This window comes from Microcebus murinus, chromosome 6, assembly GCF_040939455.1.
Source record: "Microcebus murinus isolate Inina chromosome 6, M.murinus_Inina_mat1.0, whole genome shotgun sequence".
Lineage (NCBI taxonomy): Eukaryota > Metazoa > Chordata > Mammalia > Primates > Cheirogaleidae > Microcebus > Microcebus murinus.
This window is the reverse complement of record NC_134109.1, coordinates 88,142,045-88,155,474: the sequence shown is the minus strand read 5'-3', so window position 1 is coordinate 88,155,474 and position 13,430 is coordinate 88,142,045. Positions and strand designations below refer to the sequence as shown.

The following is a 13,430-nucleotide window of genomic DNA, read 5'->3' as shown; positions in this document are numbered from 1 at the left end:
GTCACTAACCAAATGAAATATTTACATTATTTTGCCTTAAGTATTAGGAATCTTACCTGTCAAAGGAACTAGCAGAAAGAATAGTAAAACCTTTTACATTTTTCTTCTGTTAAAACTGTATTAATCACAAGTAGAAGGAATTTTCATCTAGAAATATTTCTTTCTTCTCATTGATGATATCAATTTATAAAAGGAAACAAGTGGTGGGGAGGCAACAGGCAGCACCACATTAAACAGAGCTATAGACAAATGAACATGTTTTGTTTCTGGCAGAATATACCAGGCATTTTGGTTTACTATGAAAAGGTCTTCAATGTGTCATGGCATTATTTGTTTTCTTGTATGCTCTGGCAAATTCTGAGTAGGAAGATGGAGCAAGAAGTAAACAACACGAAGACAAGGAGGAAAATGGTTAGGTACATACAAATTAAGTTGTATGTATGTATATACATGTACCAGGATGTATGCAGATGGGGCAGATCAGGGGAGCACACCAAATGGATAGTCTTGGCAAGACCATAAGTGTTACCAAATGAAAACTTCAGGAACCCAATTAAACGTATACAAGGTCTTCAGCTGTAAAGAACTAATTACAATTTAAATAAAAACATACATTAATACATTTAATAGGTTACAACTTTTAAATTTTTTCTATCACTTCTTTCTGCTCTCTTAATGATCTTCAGTCTATCAGCTCATTATTGTTAGATGAATGGACATCAACAAACATCTAATCCTAAAAATCCTGAAGTTGAGTAAAGTACAACTTATGGGAGAGTGGGTGTGTGGTAAGAAGTCTGTTCACCTGTGAGAAACTCCAAAAGCACCCCCATTTGCTTTGATTCTAGTCCCATTTTACATATATATATTTTTATTTCAGCATATCATGGGGGTACAAATGTTACCTATATTGCCCGTGCCCCACCCTCACCTCCCACTCACCTGACACCCGATAAATGTTATTCCTATATGTCCACTTAGGTGTTGATCTGTTAATACCAATTTGCTGGTGAGTACATGTGGTACTTGTTTTTCCATTCTTGAGATACATCACTTAGTAGAATGGGTTCCAGCTCTATCCAGGAATATACAAGAGGTGCTATATCACCATTGTTTCGTAAAGCTGAGTAGTACTCCATGGTATACATATACCACATTTTATTAATCCACTCATGTATTGATGGGCACCTGGGTTGTTTCCACACCTTTGCTATTGTGAACTGTGCTGCTATAAACATTCGAGTGCAGGTGTCCCAGTTGTAGAGTGTCATTTGATCTTTTGGGTAGATGCCCAGTAGTGGAATTGCTGGATCAAATGGTAGATCTACTTGTATCGCTTTAAGGTATCTCCATATTGTTTTCCACAGAGGCTGAACCAGTCTGCAGTCCTACCAGCAGTGTAGGTGTGTTCCTCTCTCTCTGCATCCACGCCAGCATTTATTGTTTGGGAACTTTTTGATAAAGGCCATTCTTACTAGAGATAAGTGATATCTCACTGCAGTTTTGATTTGCATTTCCCTGATGATTAGAGATGTTGAGCATTTTTTCATATGTTTGTTGGCCTTTATTCTGTCTTCTTTTGAAAATTTTCTGTTCATGTCCTTTGCCCACTTTTTGATAGGGTTGTTTGATTTTTTCTTGCTGATTTTCCGGAGTTCTAAATAGATTCTAATTATCACCATTTTATATTAAATACTAATATTTTATGATTTCTTGGTACTCATCCTTTCTAACCCTGTGCCACATTAATTCCCTGTCTTAGTCACCAAACCATTTTTTTCTCTGAAAATCACTTTCCATTTTCACTTTTTCTATCTATACTTGCTCCATGTATCTATAAATATACGTTGAACCAAGCACTCTAATTCATAATTTCAGATCTATGCAGTTAGAAACAATGATCTCATATACATGCATTTTCTACACTTTGCCCTCCAGGCTGGGTCCTGTGTCTAAAGCTGTAGAGATGGAAGAAAAAGGCTCTGAACAACACCATCACTCCCAAATACATCAACTGATATTAAATATATCCTTCTAGTGATCCAATTCATATCCAATCTAGTACCCAATTCATAACAATTCATCATCAAACCAGCTAAGAGCATCCATTAAGAATCTGACAGGGATCCTTTGGATTTCCTCACACTCAGAGACAACCAGCAGACTTACCTTGCACAGGTAGGCTCTGTATTAAAGATAGGTTTTAAAAGGTCTCTAGTCTCCAAGATAAACAGTTTAACCAGAAAGCATACTCTAGCCCCTGCAATTCCACTCCATCACCTTCTGCACCCTCCACCATTTTGAGTGAAAAAGCAGGAATACATGTAACATGACACCGTTTATATTAAGTTTAAAATCAAACTAAATCGAACAATATATTGCTTAATGATACAATGAGGTAAAACTATAAAGACAGAAAATTACAAACACAAAATTCTATTTCAGGGGGTGGCAGAGAATGTAATCAGGGAGACATATACAAAGAACTTCAGGGGTACCAGTAAGATTCTATTTCTCAAGTTAGGTAGTATGTTCACAGGTGATCATTTTATTATCATGATTTACAACATAAAAGAATGTATGTAATGTACTAAAGATATATTTCATGAAAAGTTTTTGGTTTTTTTTTTTTGAGACAGAGTCTCACTTTGTTGCCTAGGCTAGAGTGAGTGCCGTGGCGTCAGCCTCGCTCACAGCAACCTCAAACTCCTGGGCTCAAGCAATCCTGCTGCCTCAGCCTCCCGAGTAGCTGGGACTATAGGTATCCACCACCATGCCCGGCTAATTTTTTCTCTATATATTAGTTGGCCAATTAATTTCTTTCCATTTAAGGTGGAGACGGGGTCTTGCTCTTGCTCAGGCTGGTTTCGAACTCCTGACCTCGAGCAATCTGCCCGCCTCGGCCTCCCAGAGTGCTAGGATTACAGGCATGAGCCACCGCACCCGGCTTTATTTCATGAAAAGTTTTAAAGAAAGCAATTCAATTATATGAGCATGACAATGCAAATATGAATAAAACTATGCAATCATATATAAATATGAAGCAAGTATCCAGAGAGATATAAAAGGAAGTTATGGGTTAAAAAAGCAAACCATATATGTATTTTTTTAATGTTGATTTTTAAAAAAATGGATTTGGAATATTAGAAGAACCTGACACAATCTTGGGAAGTACAGCTTCCATACAGTGGTATCAATGGAAGCAAGACTACAAGAATTAAGAGATAAAAAAATAAAAGAAGATTGTAGATAAATTTTTTCTTTAATTGGCAATAAAAGGAGAAAGATGGGATAAAGTGGAATAGTGTTCCAAGTACCCGATTTCTACCTAGACACAGGAAGCACAGTTGAGGGATAACACTTATGACTAACAGAAAGCATATTAAGGTCAAGAAACTAACTTTTTAGGATGTGCTTAAGGAAACTCAACTCCTTGGCAACACCACAATAGACCTCTCTAGGGCAGGGTGTGTTATCCTTGAATATTAATAATGGCCAGAGGACAGTAAAATAACAGTAACAAGTGTTATTCCTTACTTTTCTGGCCCCAACTATTTTAGTTGGTGTCTTAAGCTTACTTAACTAACAGAAAGCCAACATCTGCTCCTCTAATAGCTCTTAAAGTGTAATTCCCAAAAAGCCTAACCTTTTTTAGTAATGATACTACTACACATACTAAAAACTAAAGCCAGATGAGGTATGGTGGCTCACACTTGTAATGCCAGCACTCTGGGAGGCCATGGTAAGAGGACCACTTGTGGCCAGGAGTTTTGAGACCAGGGCAACACAGTGAGATCCTCGTCTCTAAAAAACAAAAATAGAAAAATTAGCCAGGCGTTGTGATGTGTACATGCAGTCCGAGCTACTTCAGAGGCTGAGGCAGGAGGATCACTTGAGCCCAGGAGTTCAAGGCTACAGTGAACTATGATCACTATCAGCCGAGGCGACATAGCAAGACCCTATGTCTACAAAGAAAAAAAATAAAAAGACTAAAGCCAGAGTTGGACAGAGTGAATAAGTACCAATCTGGTAGTAGTGGTTTTTTTTTTTTTTACAATTTTTTCCAGTTCTATCCGGGCCATCAGTCATGGTCTAATCACAGAATAAATGTTCAAAAAGTTGGGTAGAGTCTATATTGATATTCATTTTAATTAGGTTTCCTGGCAAGAAAAAGAAAGTTTTTAATCTGAACATTCCAAAATGAAGGTTAGAATACGTTCTCGGTTGAATGTGTTTCTCATGATTTTCTTTAAAGCTTAGATCTTTAAAAAACAAAGAATATACAAAGTATATATGGTACCTAGGCAACTAAAAATAGTAAATCATTAGCTATTTCAAAGTTAAATTAAATTTAAAAACTCACAGATATCCTGCTGCATAGAAGGCACTGTACTTTCAGGAACTCAAAGATTAGGTACAGGCCAGGTGCAGTGGCTCACACCTGTAATACTAGCACTCGAAACCAGCCTGAGCAAGAGCGACACCCCATCTCTACTAAAAATAGAAAGAAATTAATTGACCAACTAAAAAATATATAGAAAAAATCAGCCGGGCATGGTGGCACATGCCTGCAGTCTCAGCTACTCGGGAGGCTGAGGCAGAAGGATTGCTTGAGCCCAGGAGTTGGAGATTGCTGTGAGCTAGGCTCACACCCCAGCACTCTAGCCTGGGTAAGGGAGTGAGACTCTGTTTGAAAAAAAAAAAAAAAAAATTAGGTACAATCTGTTTCCTCACAAAGTTTAAAAAACTAAAGCGAAAAAGAAAGTTGTAAGCAGTAGTAATACAGCATACTATTAAACTATACAGTTTCAAGTAAACACACTACAAAAAAATTAAGAGGGAAGATTAAGAATGATTAGAGGGATCTTGGAAGTCATCATGAAAGAAACGGGGTTTGATGTGAATCTTGGTGGGAGACGGCCTTTGACAGAGAGGAACAGTATGAGAAGTCAAGAATGTAAAGTACATCTTTAGGAATCAGCCACTATAGCGGATGAAGGATCTAGAAGCCTGAAAAATAGTCTTGAAACAGATAATGGAAGACCTTGAATGTCACACTAAAGCATTTACTTTGTTTTCTAAAGGTAGTGAAGAGCCACAGCAGGGTTCTGAAGAACTAACCAAACTAACAAGAATACAAAGTTAAGCTTTTAGTGACTGACTAGATAGAGAAAACACTAGTTATCTATTATAATGATCTTACAGAAAGATAATGAAGATCAGAACTAGGGCAGTAGAGACAGAAAGGAGGAGGCAGATACAAGAGACACTGCAAAGGCACAATGACAGGATTTGGCAAATGATTAGACACAGGGAAGGAAAGTGTAAGATTATGATGTCATCAAAGTTTTCAGCAAGGGTTTCTAGGAGAAAAATTGTATTTTTTCTGTCCTTATTTGATTTCTGAGAACAATTCAAATAAGTAACAATATTCTTTGATAATGTCTAAAAGTATATCAAAGAACCACAGTTGTTTCCATTTTTATTAACAAAATTATGTAAGTTATACCATCAAATACCGTCTAATAGGTGTCAACCTAGTGTTGAAAATACTTTTAGCATTGTTTTAATTGCAATTTCAGCCTTTACAATCACATAAATTTCTGCAGAAATCAAACAGGAGGTAAAGGGTAGTTTTCCCAAATCAAATGAGAAAGCAAAGCACATACAGTTATCCCTTGGTACTCAACGTGGGTTCCCAGACTTCCCACGGATACCAACACCTAAGGATGCTCAAGTCTCTGCATAAAATGGCATAGTATTTGCATATAACTTATGTACATCCTCCTGTATACTTTAAATCATCTCTGGATTACTTATAATACCTAATACAAATGCTATGTAAATAGTTTTTATACCATATTGCCTAGGGAATAATAACAAGAAAAAAGTCTGTACATGTTCAGTACAAATACAATTATTTTTTTCAAATATTTTCAATCTGCAGTTGGTGAATCCATGGATGCAGAACCCACAGATACAGAGGTCTAACTGTATATCTAACCTAAATCTATGTGAAGTTTAACATGTTAAATTTTTGATAAGTCATTCTGCTGCATTTTGCCATTGAAGAAGTCTGAAAAGAGACTGACCTAAAGTATACTAAGGCCAGAATGACTGAACAAATTCACAATTTCCTTACTTTGGCTGCAACAGTTAAAAACAAAGAAAAGAACAGAGCAACAACAACAAACCCATTGATACTTATTCAAAAATGTTCATTAACTACAGAAGTCAAATAATTTATAGAATGTATTTGTTTAGATCCAGGACAAACTAAATATAACACATAACCCATTAAAACTATGTTATGCTTCACAAAGGATCATAAATTAAAAAGATAATAACTAAGTATGTATAAGAAAAATTAAAGTTCTTCTAAGAACAAAAAATAGAATTTAAGATATACAAGCCTGACAGAGATTAAGAACTTAAGCTTTAATCAAACAGCAATGTTCCAGAAATAAAATCCAAAGAGTGCTAAAAATGAGTTAACAATGAGGAAAAAAATGGAAGGAACATATATATCCCTCTCTCTTCTTTTGACATTCTTCTGATCCTTCTAAAGAAAATGAGTAGGGATTAGATGAGTTGAACCACAAGGTACAGAAGAGTAAAAAGTAAAAACATGAAAATTGAGGTTTGCAGGCATTCAAAGTGGTCCTGATATTTTAAGTAGGGCTTCACAACAGTCTGTGCCAAGATCCTTGGCAACACTGAGAGGAAATCAAAGTTTGTCTTTGTTGGCTACCTACCATCTCTCCTCATTTCTGCCCTTCGGGAAGCAACAGCACTCATTATATCTTCTGGCTGTCTTAACCACTTCAGGGTGGCGCTCACCAGCCGCGAAACCTTGCCCACAGCCGGCACTCACAGTCTGAACAATAGTGTGTGCTATACATTGACGACGAATCCGTTTTTGCTCTTTTGTGATGAGGAAAGCTTTAAAGCACTGAAAGCTTTTTTTACTTTACAGGCAGCTTTACTTGTAATGTAAATCAGAATAGGTAACATATACATATATGTTTTCATTACGTTATTTTTAAATGTTCACAATTTTATTTTTTATTTATTTATTTTTTTTTTTGAGACAGAGTCTCGCTTTGTTGCCCAGGCTAGAGTGAGTGCCATGGCGTCAGCCTAGCTCACAGCAACCTCAAACTCCTGGCTCAAGCAATCCTTCTGCCTCAGCCTCCCAAGTAGCTGGGACTACAGGCATTCGCCACCATGCCCGGCTAATTTTTTATATATATTAGTTGGCCAATTAATTTCTTTCTATTTATAGTAGAGACGGGGTCTCACTCTTGCTCAGGCTGGTTTCGAACTCCTGACCTCGAGCAATCCGCCCGCCTCGGCCTCCCAGAGAGCTAGGATTACAGGCGTGAGCCACCGCGCCCGGCCCACAATTTTATTTTGATAAATGAAAAATTAGAAAAGTCATATCATGGCTGTTGGCTAAAAGTTGACACTGGGCTGTGTGCCTTCATATCAGGGCTGTCGGCTAAAGTCACTGTGTGTGTTAATCCGCGGCTACCGACTATAGTTGACGCTCATACTAAAGTGGTTAAATCAATGTTTTTTTTGAGACAGGGTTTTACCCTATTGTCTGGGCTACAGTCCAGTGGCATGATCATAGCTCACCGCAACCTCACTTGACCTTGGACCTCCTGGGTTCAAGTGATCCTCCTGCTTCAACCTCCTGAGTAGCTGGGATTGGAGGTGTATACCATCATATCTGGCTAAGTTCTGTATTTTTTGTAGAAACGGAGTCTTGCTAGGTTGCTCAAGCTTGGTCTTGAACTCCTGGCATCAAGTGATCGTCCCTTCTCAGCCTCCCAAAGTGCTGAGATTACAGGCATGAGCCACTGTACCTGGCTGCCTTAAACCTCATACTATATAATTTGCTCTATATTCATTCTATGTAAAATGCCACAGACAACTAAATATTGATGAAATAATGTTTTAAAGTGATCCTAAGGTATTAAGAAGGCTCAACCCTCTCAAGATTTAATCACTGCTAAAACTTATGATATTTACTGAGCATGTTACTATGTCTCTAGCTTGTCCATGCTAAATGCTTGAGGGCAGTCATGAAGGTCATGATCAGCATTTAAAAAACAAAATAAAAAATATCAGAGCATGTCACACATACTAAAGTACTGTTTCATAAAATTTTGTTTCAGTTACATATAAATGTGTATGAATATAGGTAACACTAGACTGAAATGTAAAATGTATTTCTTACCATACATAGGTTATAATAAAAAAAAGTATGAAAGTTTCATAACTGCAGTAATACTTCTCCAACCATGGTCCAAAGGCCAGTTCTGTTTAGGGAACTGTTTATTACCAATATGTTATGAAATGAGGAGCTTGTGACAGAATGTAAATCAATTAAGCACACTAATCTTTTTACAGTAGCAAAACTTCCTCCATGCAGAAAGCAATACACTGATTTAGCATTCTAGCACAGGCCCTTACCTCATCACTGAAGGTAACAACGACATTAACAAAGAGTCCAGAAACTGGCTACTTTAGGTAGAACTGCTCTAGGGAATACAGAGAATACAACAGGGCTTCTGATCACAAACGTCTTAGTCTAGTTACCAAGACCAAATTAATACTCATTAAATAACAAGCCATCAATTAGTGGCTATACTACATATGAACGTGACTCCAGTCACTGGGAAATCATAAGGAGGGAAAAATTCACTGTACCTAGAAAAGACAAAGCTTCCTCCAGCCCGGAGCATACTCTCCTCTTTTGTGCTAGCCTACTTCCTTTATGGGCCACCTTAAGTTCCACTTCTTCCATCCTTGATGGTCTCAGTTTTGGGAGTTCATTTCCTATAGCACTGAATCCTATAATGCTTGTTATCTACATAAAGGAACATCTTTCATACAGTATTGGGACCAAAAGATAACTGTGACAAGGCTTTAAGATCCTAATATCTCATAAGCATGAATGCTCACAATAATGTGAAAAGACAGAGACAGAAACTGGCCCTAAGGATAGGATTTAACTAAGAACAGGGTGAGAAAGGAGGGCATTTCAAAAGAGGGAAACACCATGAACAAAAATACAAAATGAAAAATTAGTACAGGAAAAACACTGACATGTCTGTGTATCCCTGTCACCTACCTCAGCAGTCCTTATACAGTCACCACATAAGAACTGTTGGCTAACAATAATTAAATTAAATTAGGCAAGGAGATGGAGTCACATTATAGAGGACTTTTGAAGCCATCCAGATCTTATATTTGATTCAGTAGCCAATAAAAGCCAGCTCTTGATGGGAAAAATATCTCAGGGTGGTCAAATTGGGGATATATAAGTTGGAGTGGAAGGAAATGACTACAAGGGGATGATACCATAGGAAAGAGTAACTAGCAGGTCTTTGCAGAAAAGAACACGAAATGGCAGAAACATGCTTTGGTAATAGATTGAATCAGAATATTCTCTCTCACTTGCACACACACACACACACACACAGTCTATCTTAAATGTGAAGACTATCCTGAAAAATGTGAAGAATATAGTATTATTAACAAAAAATAAATATTGTGTAGCTTAAAAACTGATCAGTTTACAGCAGCATTTATCAACCCTGGCATTACTCACTGGCACTAATGGACCAGATAAAACTTTGTTGTGGGAGGTTGCCGTGTTGTCTCACTCTGTCCAGCCTGGGGTGTGAATCATCTCTTTGTCCAGAGTATCCACAGTGTACACCCTGCCCGTCATCACAGTGCTTGTGTTCAAATAACCCTTATTTTACTTAATAATAGCCCCAAATTGCAAGAGCAATGATGCTAGCAATTTGGATATGTCAAAGAGAAGCTGTAAATTGCTTCTTTTAAGTGAAATGGTGAAAATTCTCTTAAAGAAAGAAGAAAAAATTCATATGTTGACATTGCTCAAATCTATGGTAAGAACAAATCTTCTATCTGTGAAACTGTGAAGGACAAAGAACTTCATAAGCTAGCTTTGCTGTCATACCTCAAATTGCAAAACTTATAGTCACAGTGCATGATAACTTTTATTATAGTACATTGCTATAATTGTTCTATTTTATTAATAGTTATGGTTGTTAATCTCTTACTGTGCCTAATTTATAAGTTAAACTTTATCATAGGTGTGTATGTATAAGAAAAAACATAGCACATATAGCATTTGGTACTGTTCATGGTTTCAGGCATCCACTGGTAGTCTTGGAATAGATCCCCTAGGGATAAGGTGGGGCTACCATGTTATGAAAAACTAAATTGTAATGTTAGTCAAACGAGAAAAGGCTTAAATATCTTAGTGACTTTATTCACTATACATGAGCCCTGTTTTACTTGAATTAGGATGGTTATAAATGTGGAATTGCAAATAGGTTTAATGTAACACTTCATCATTTACTAATAATAAATTTAATATTATGGAAGTACTGTAGGTCTTAGTCTTATTTTCCATTTATTAATCATTTGACTTTGAACAAATTCCATAATCATCCCAATACCACCACTGCCACTCTTCAGTTTACTTTCATCTGCAAAGTGAAACAGGAATGACCCATCTGCTTCTACAGGGTTACCGTCAATATCAAGTGAAAAGATACAGACAGAAAAATGCTCTGAAAATTGTAATATGCCACGAAAATATGGTTAAAGAAATTAAAAGTATACCTTTTTCCATATCTGCTATATAAATCCAAACATGATTCCAATACAATTTCGTCACCAAAATTATGGTAGGTGGAAGATGGCCACAAAGTCTGACATTTTTCCCTTCCAAAGGTAGGGAGAAGGTAAAGGGCTCCTTGACTGCTCTAACCCATAAAGAATGTTGGAAGCAATTTTGTGCCAATATTTTGGTCCAGGCTTTTAGGAAACTGGCAGTTTCCACTTCCTGTCTCTTCAAACATGTATCTTGGCATCCAGTCACCATGCTGTGAGAAGTCCAAGCCACACAAAAAGGCTATGCATGGGCACTATGGTTGACATCCCCAGCTGAACTCCCAGCCAATGTCAACTACCATTCACGTGAATGAGCTTTCTTGGATGTCTCACCCAGATGAGCTCTCAGATGACTCCAACCCAGCTGCTTATACAAATGCACGAAACCCTAGGTGAGAACGACCTAGCTAAGTTCAGTTAGACCAGAGAAACATGACAGATACCAAACTGTAGTTTTAAACTACTGTGTTTTAGAGTGATTTGTTATGCAGCAATAGGTAACTGGGACAATAACAAGATCTAATTTTATTAGCATCTTATATTTGAATGGACACTTTTTCCCCTTTCACTTGTACAAAAATGAAGTAGAAAAGTTCATAATATAATGCTAGACATTTTATGAAAAAATTTGATGTGCTCGCTTTATTTTCCAACTGTCTTTACGAAAGCCATTTTGGGTCTTTCCCATTATGTTCACATTAATAAACAAATGCCCATGATGATTAATAAAATTCAAGTAAATACATTTAAAAATTAAATGCTAAAAAGGGAACTTTATTTTGTTAGTTTTTCTCATACACTGTTTTCTCAAAAATACATGTCTATGTGTGAAATTTCATTAATGAAAGGTGTGTCTGGTTTTTTTTTTATCACTATTGTAGGATCCTTACTATCAAATAGTAAAGATGCACATGTGTCAGAAGAAAAGGAATACACATTATAAGTCAGAACGTGATAAAGACACGAGACAACTGACATCACCTTCCACATATACTTCCTGGCCCAGTACTGTGTTGTCATGAGAAATTATCTAAATCCACCATGAATGACATTCAACAATGAATCTTAAACAGAATTGGTTGGAATGCAAAATCTGCTTACATAGCAAAGCCGCAGAGCAAGCCTAGAACAGGAACACTTCCTTAATAATTACCACTTAGCATTTTTAATGGCCGCAGCAAGATATATGCAAAACTGAGGATGCTCTACAGATTCGGAAAAAGTAACATCCTTCAGTTGGATATCCCTTTCATCTGACACCCTCAGAGATCTTCACAAATATTAAATTCCTTAGGCTCTGCAACACCTCTGTGAGTCAGGTAAATATTTCGTTAGTGAGTAAGTGACGTGGTCAAGGTCACAGAATGAACTGGAGGCAAGAAATAAACCCAGGAGTGTGGTCTTCAACTTTATGTATAAATGCACATCACTGCAATTCAGGGTTCCGATAATGTCCAAGGTGGAGTGGAGGTGAAATTAACTTGTCTCACAACTCTAGGATAGAAGACACATTTTAGGGAGGAAAAAAAGCTTCTGTTTGAGGAAGTCAGACTTTTAACTATGATGAACTTATAGGGTTCTTAAACTCACACTTGAACTTCACTAAAAGCAAGTGTCACTGTGGCAGAGGAGGAACTGGGAAACATTCTGACGGGCTGTAGTAAGGCCTGGGATTGTAGGTAAATAGCAGAAAATCAGAAAACGGAAGCAAAAGGAGGGAGGTCAAAGTTGGGTCGGAGTGTCCAATAGAAAGGAAGAATGCTTAAGGCCATCCTGTAAGACCGAAAAACCACACGAAACTCGCTGGGCAACCCAAGACTCGAGGTTGGGCCCCTCCTCCACAAGCCGGCTCTACGTTTCGGGCTCGTCCCACCCCTCTCCGCGGACTGGCTTGTCTCCCGGGTGACCAGCAGCCGGTAGAAGGAAAGGGGGTTTACAGCAGACGAATTCCCAGGGAACAGAGCCCAGGGCCCAGACCCGCACTCACCGTGGCGCCGAACGCGCTTCATTAACGCAGGCCTCCTCGCCAAAGATCCATCTCCCAACAACCCGAGGCAGATTTAGCCTTCGCTATCCCCACGGAAGCCAGCCCACTTCAGCCCCTTTTCCCGATTTGCATTGCGTGGCGACGCGTCGCGTCTCCTGACGTCACGGCGGGGGCGGGGCTTCGCGTGCGCGCCTGCGACTCTTCTCTACTATCCTGCGCTGCCCTTGCTACCGCGCGGGAGGGCGAGGGAGGGCTGAGGAGGGCGTTTTGGGTGGGCGGTGGCGGCGGTGGTGAGGCTCGGGCTACCCTGAGCTAGTCGAGTTTGTACGCCCGCCCTTTGTCCCACCCCCTGCGTCCCGCATTTCCGGGTTGGAGCGGGGTCCCACTGGAGTCACTTCGCGTTCTGGGCCTTGCTGCGGAGGAAGCAGGGCTGCTCTTGCCCCCCTGAACTACGTATTTTCCTCCCCAGATCGATAATTAGGAAAAACTAGAAAAGGGAATTGAATCCCCTCAAATTCCGGCTAAACATTCTCCCAAGCCAAGCCTCTGATCGAAGAACAGCCATGGTCCTGAAACGCACTTTGTGTAAACTTTTAACGTCACTTATCGACCAAATCTTACAAAAAAAAATGAGAAGTCTGAAATTTATCGCAAGCTGATCTATGTACTCTTCTAGAGAGAGGTGATCACATGCTCCAATTATCTGTAAACAAAGTTGCTT

At 38.5% G+C, this 13,430-nt stretch overlaps 1 protein-coding gene across 3 annotated transcripts in view; it reads right to left on the bottom strand.

Moving 5' to 3' along the window:
- The window catches only part of USP8 (ubiquitin specific peptidase 8), a 64,616-nt gene extending 51,748 nt beyond the window's left edge, over window positions 1–12,868 (bottom strand). For all 3 annotated transcript variants that reach the window (XM_020285926.2, XM_020285923.2, XM_020285925.2), the window contains exon 1: window positions 12,710–12,868. The gene's annotated coding sequence lies outside the window, so the exon portion shown is untranslated. The remainder of the gene's footprint in view (window positions 1–12,709) is intronic.
- Window positions 12,869–13,430: the final 562 nt, after the last annotated feature.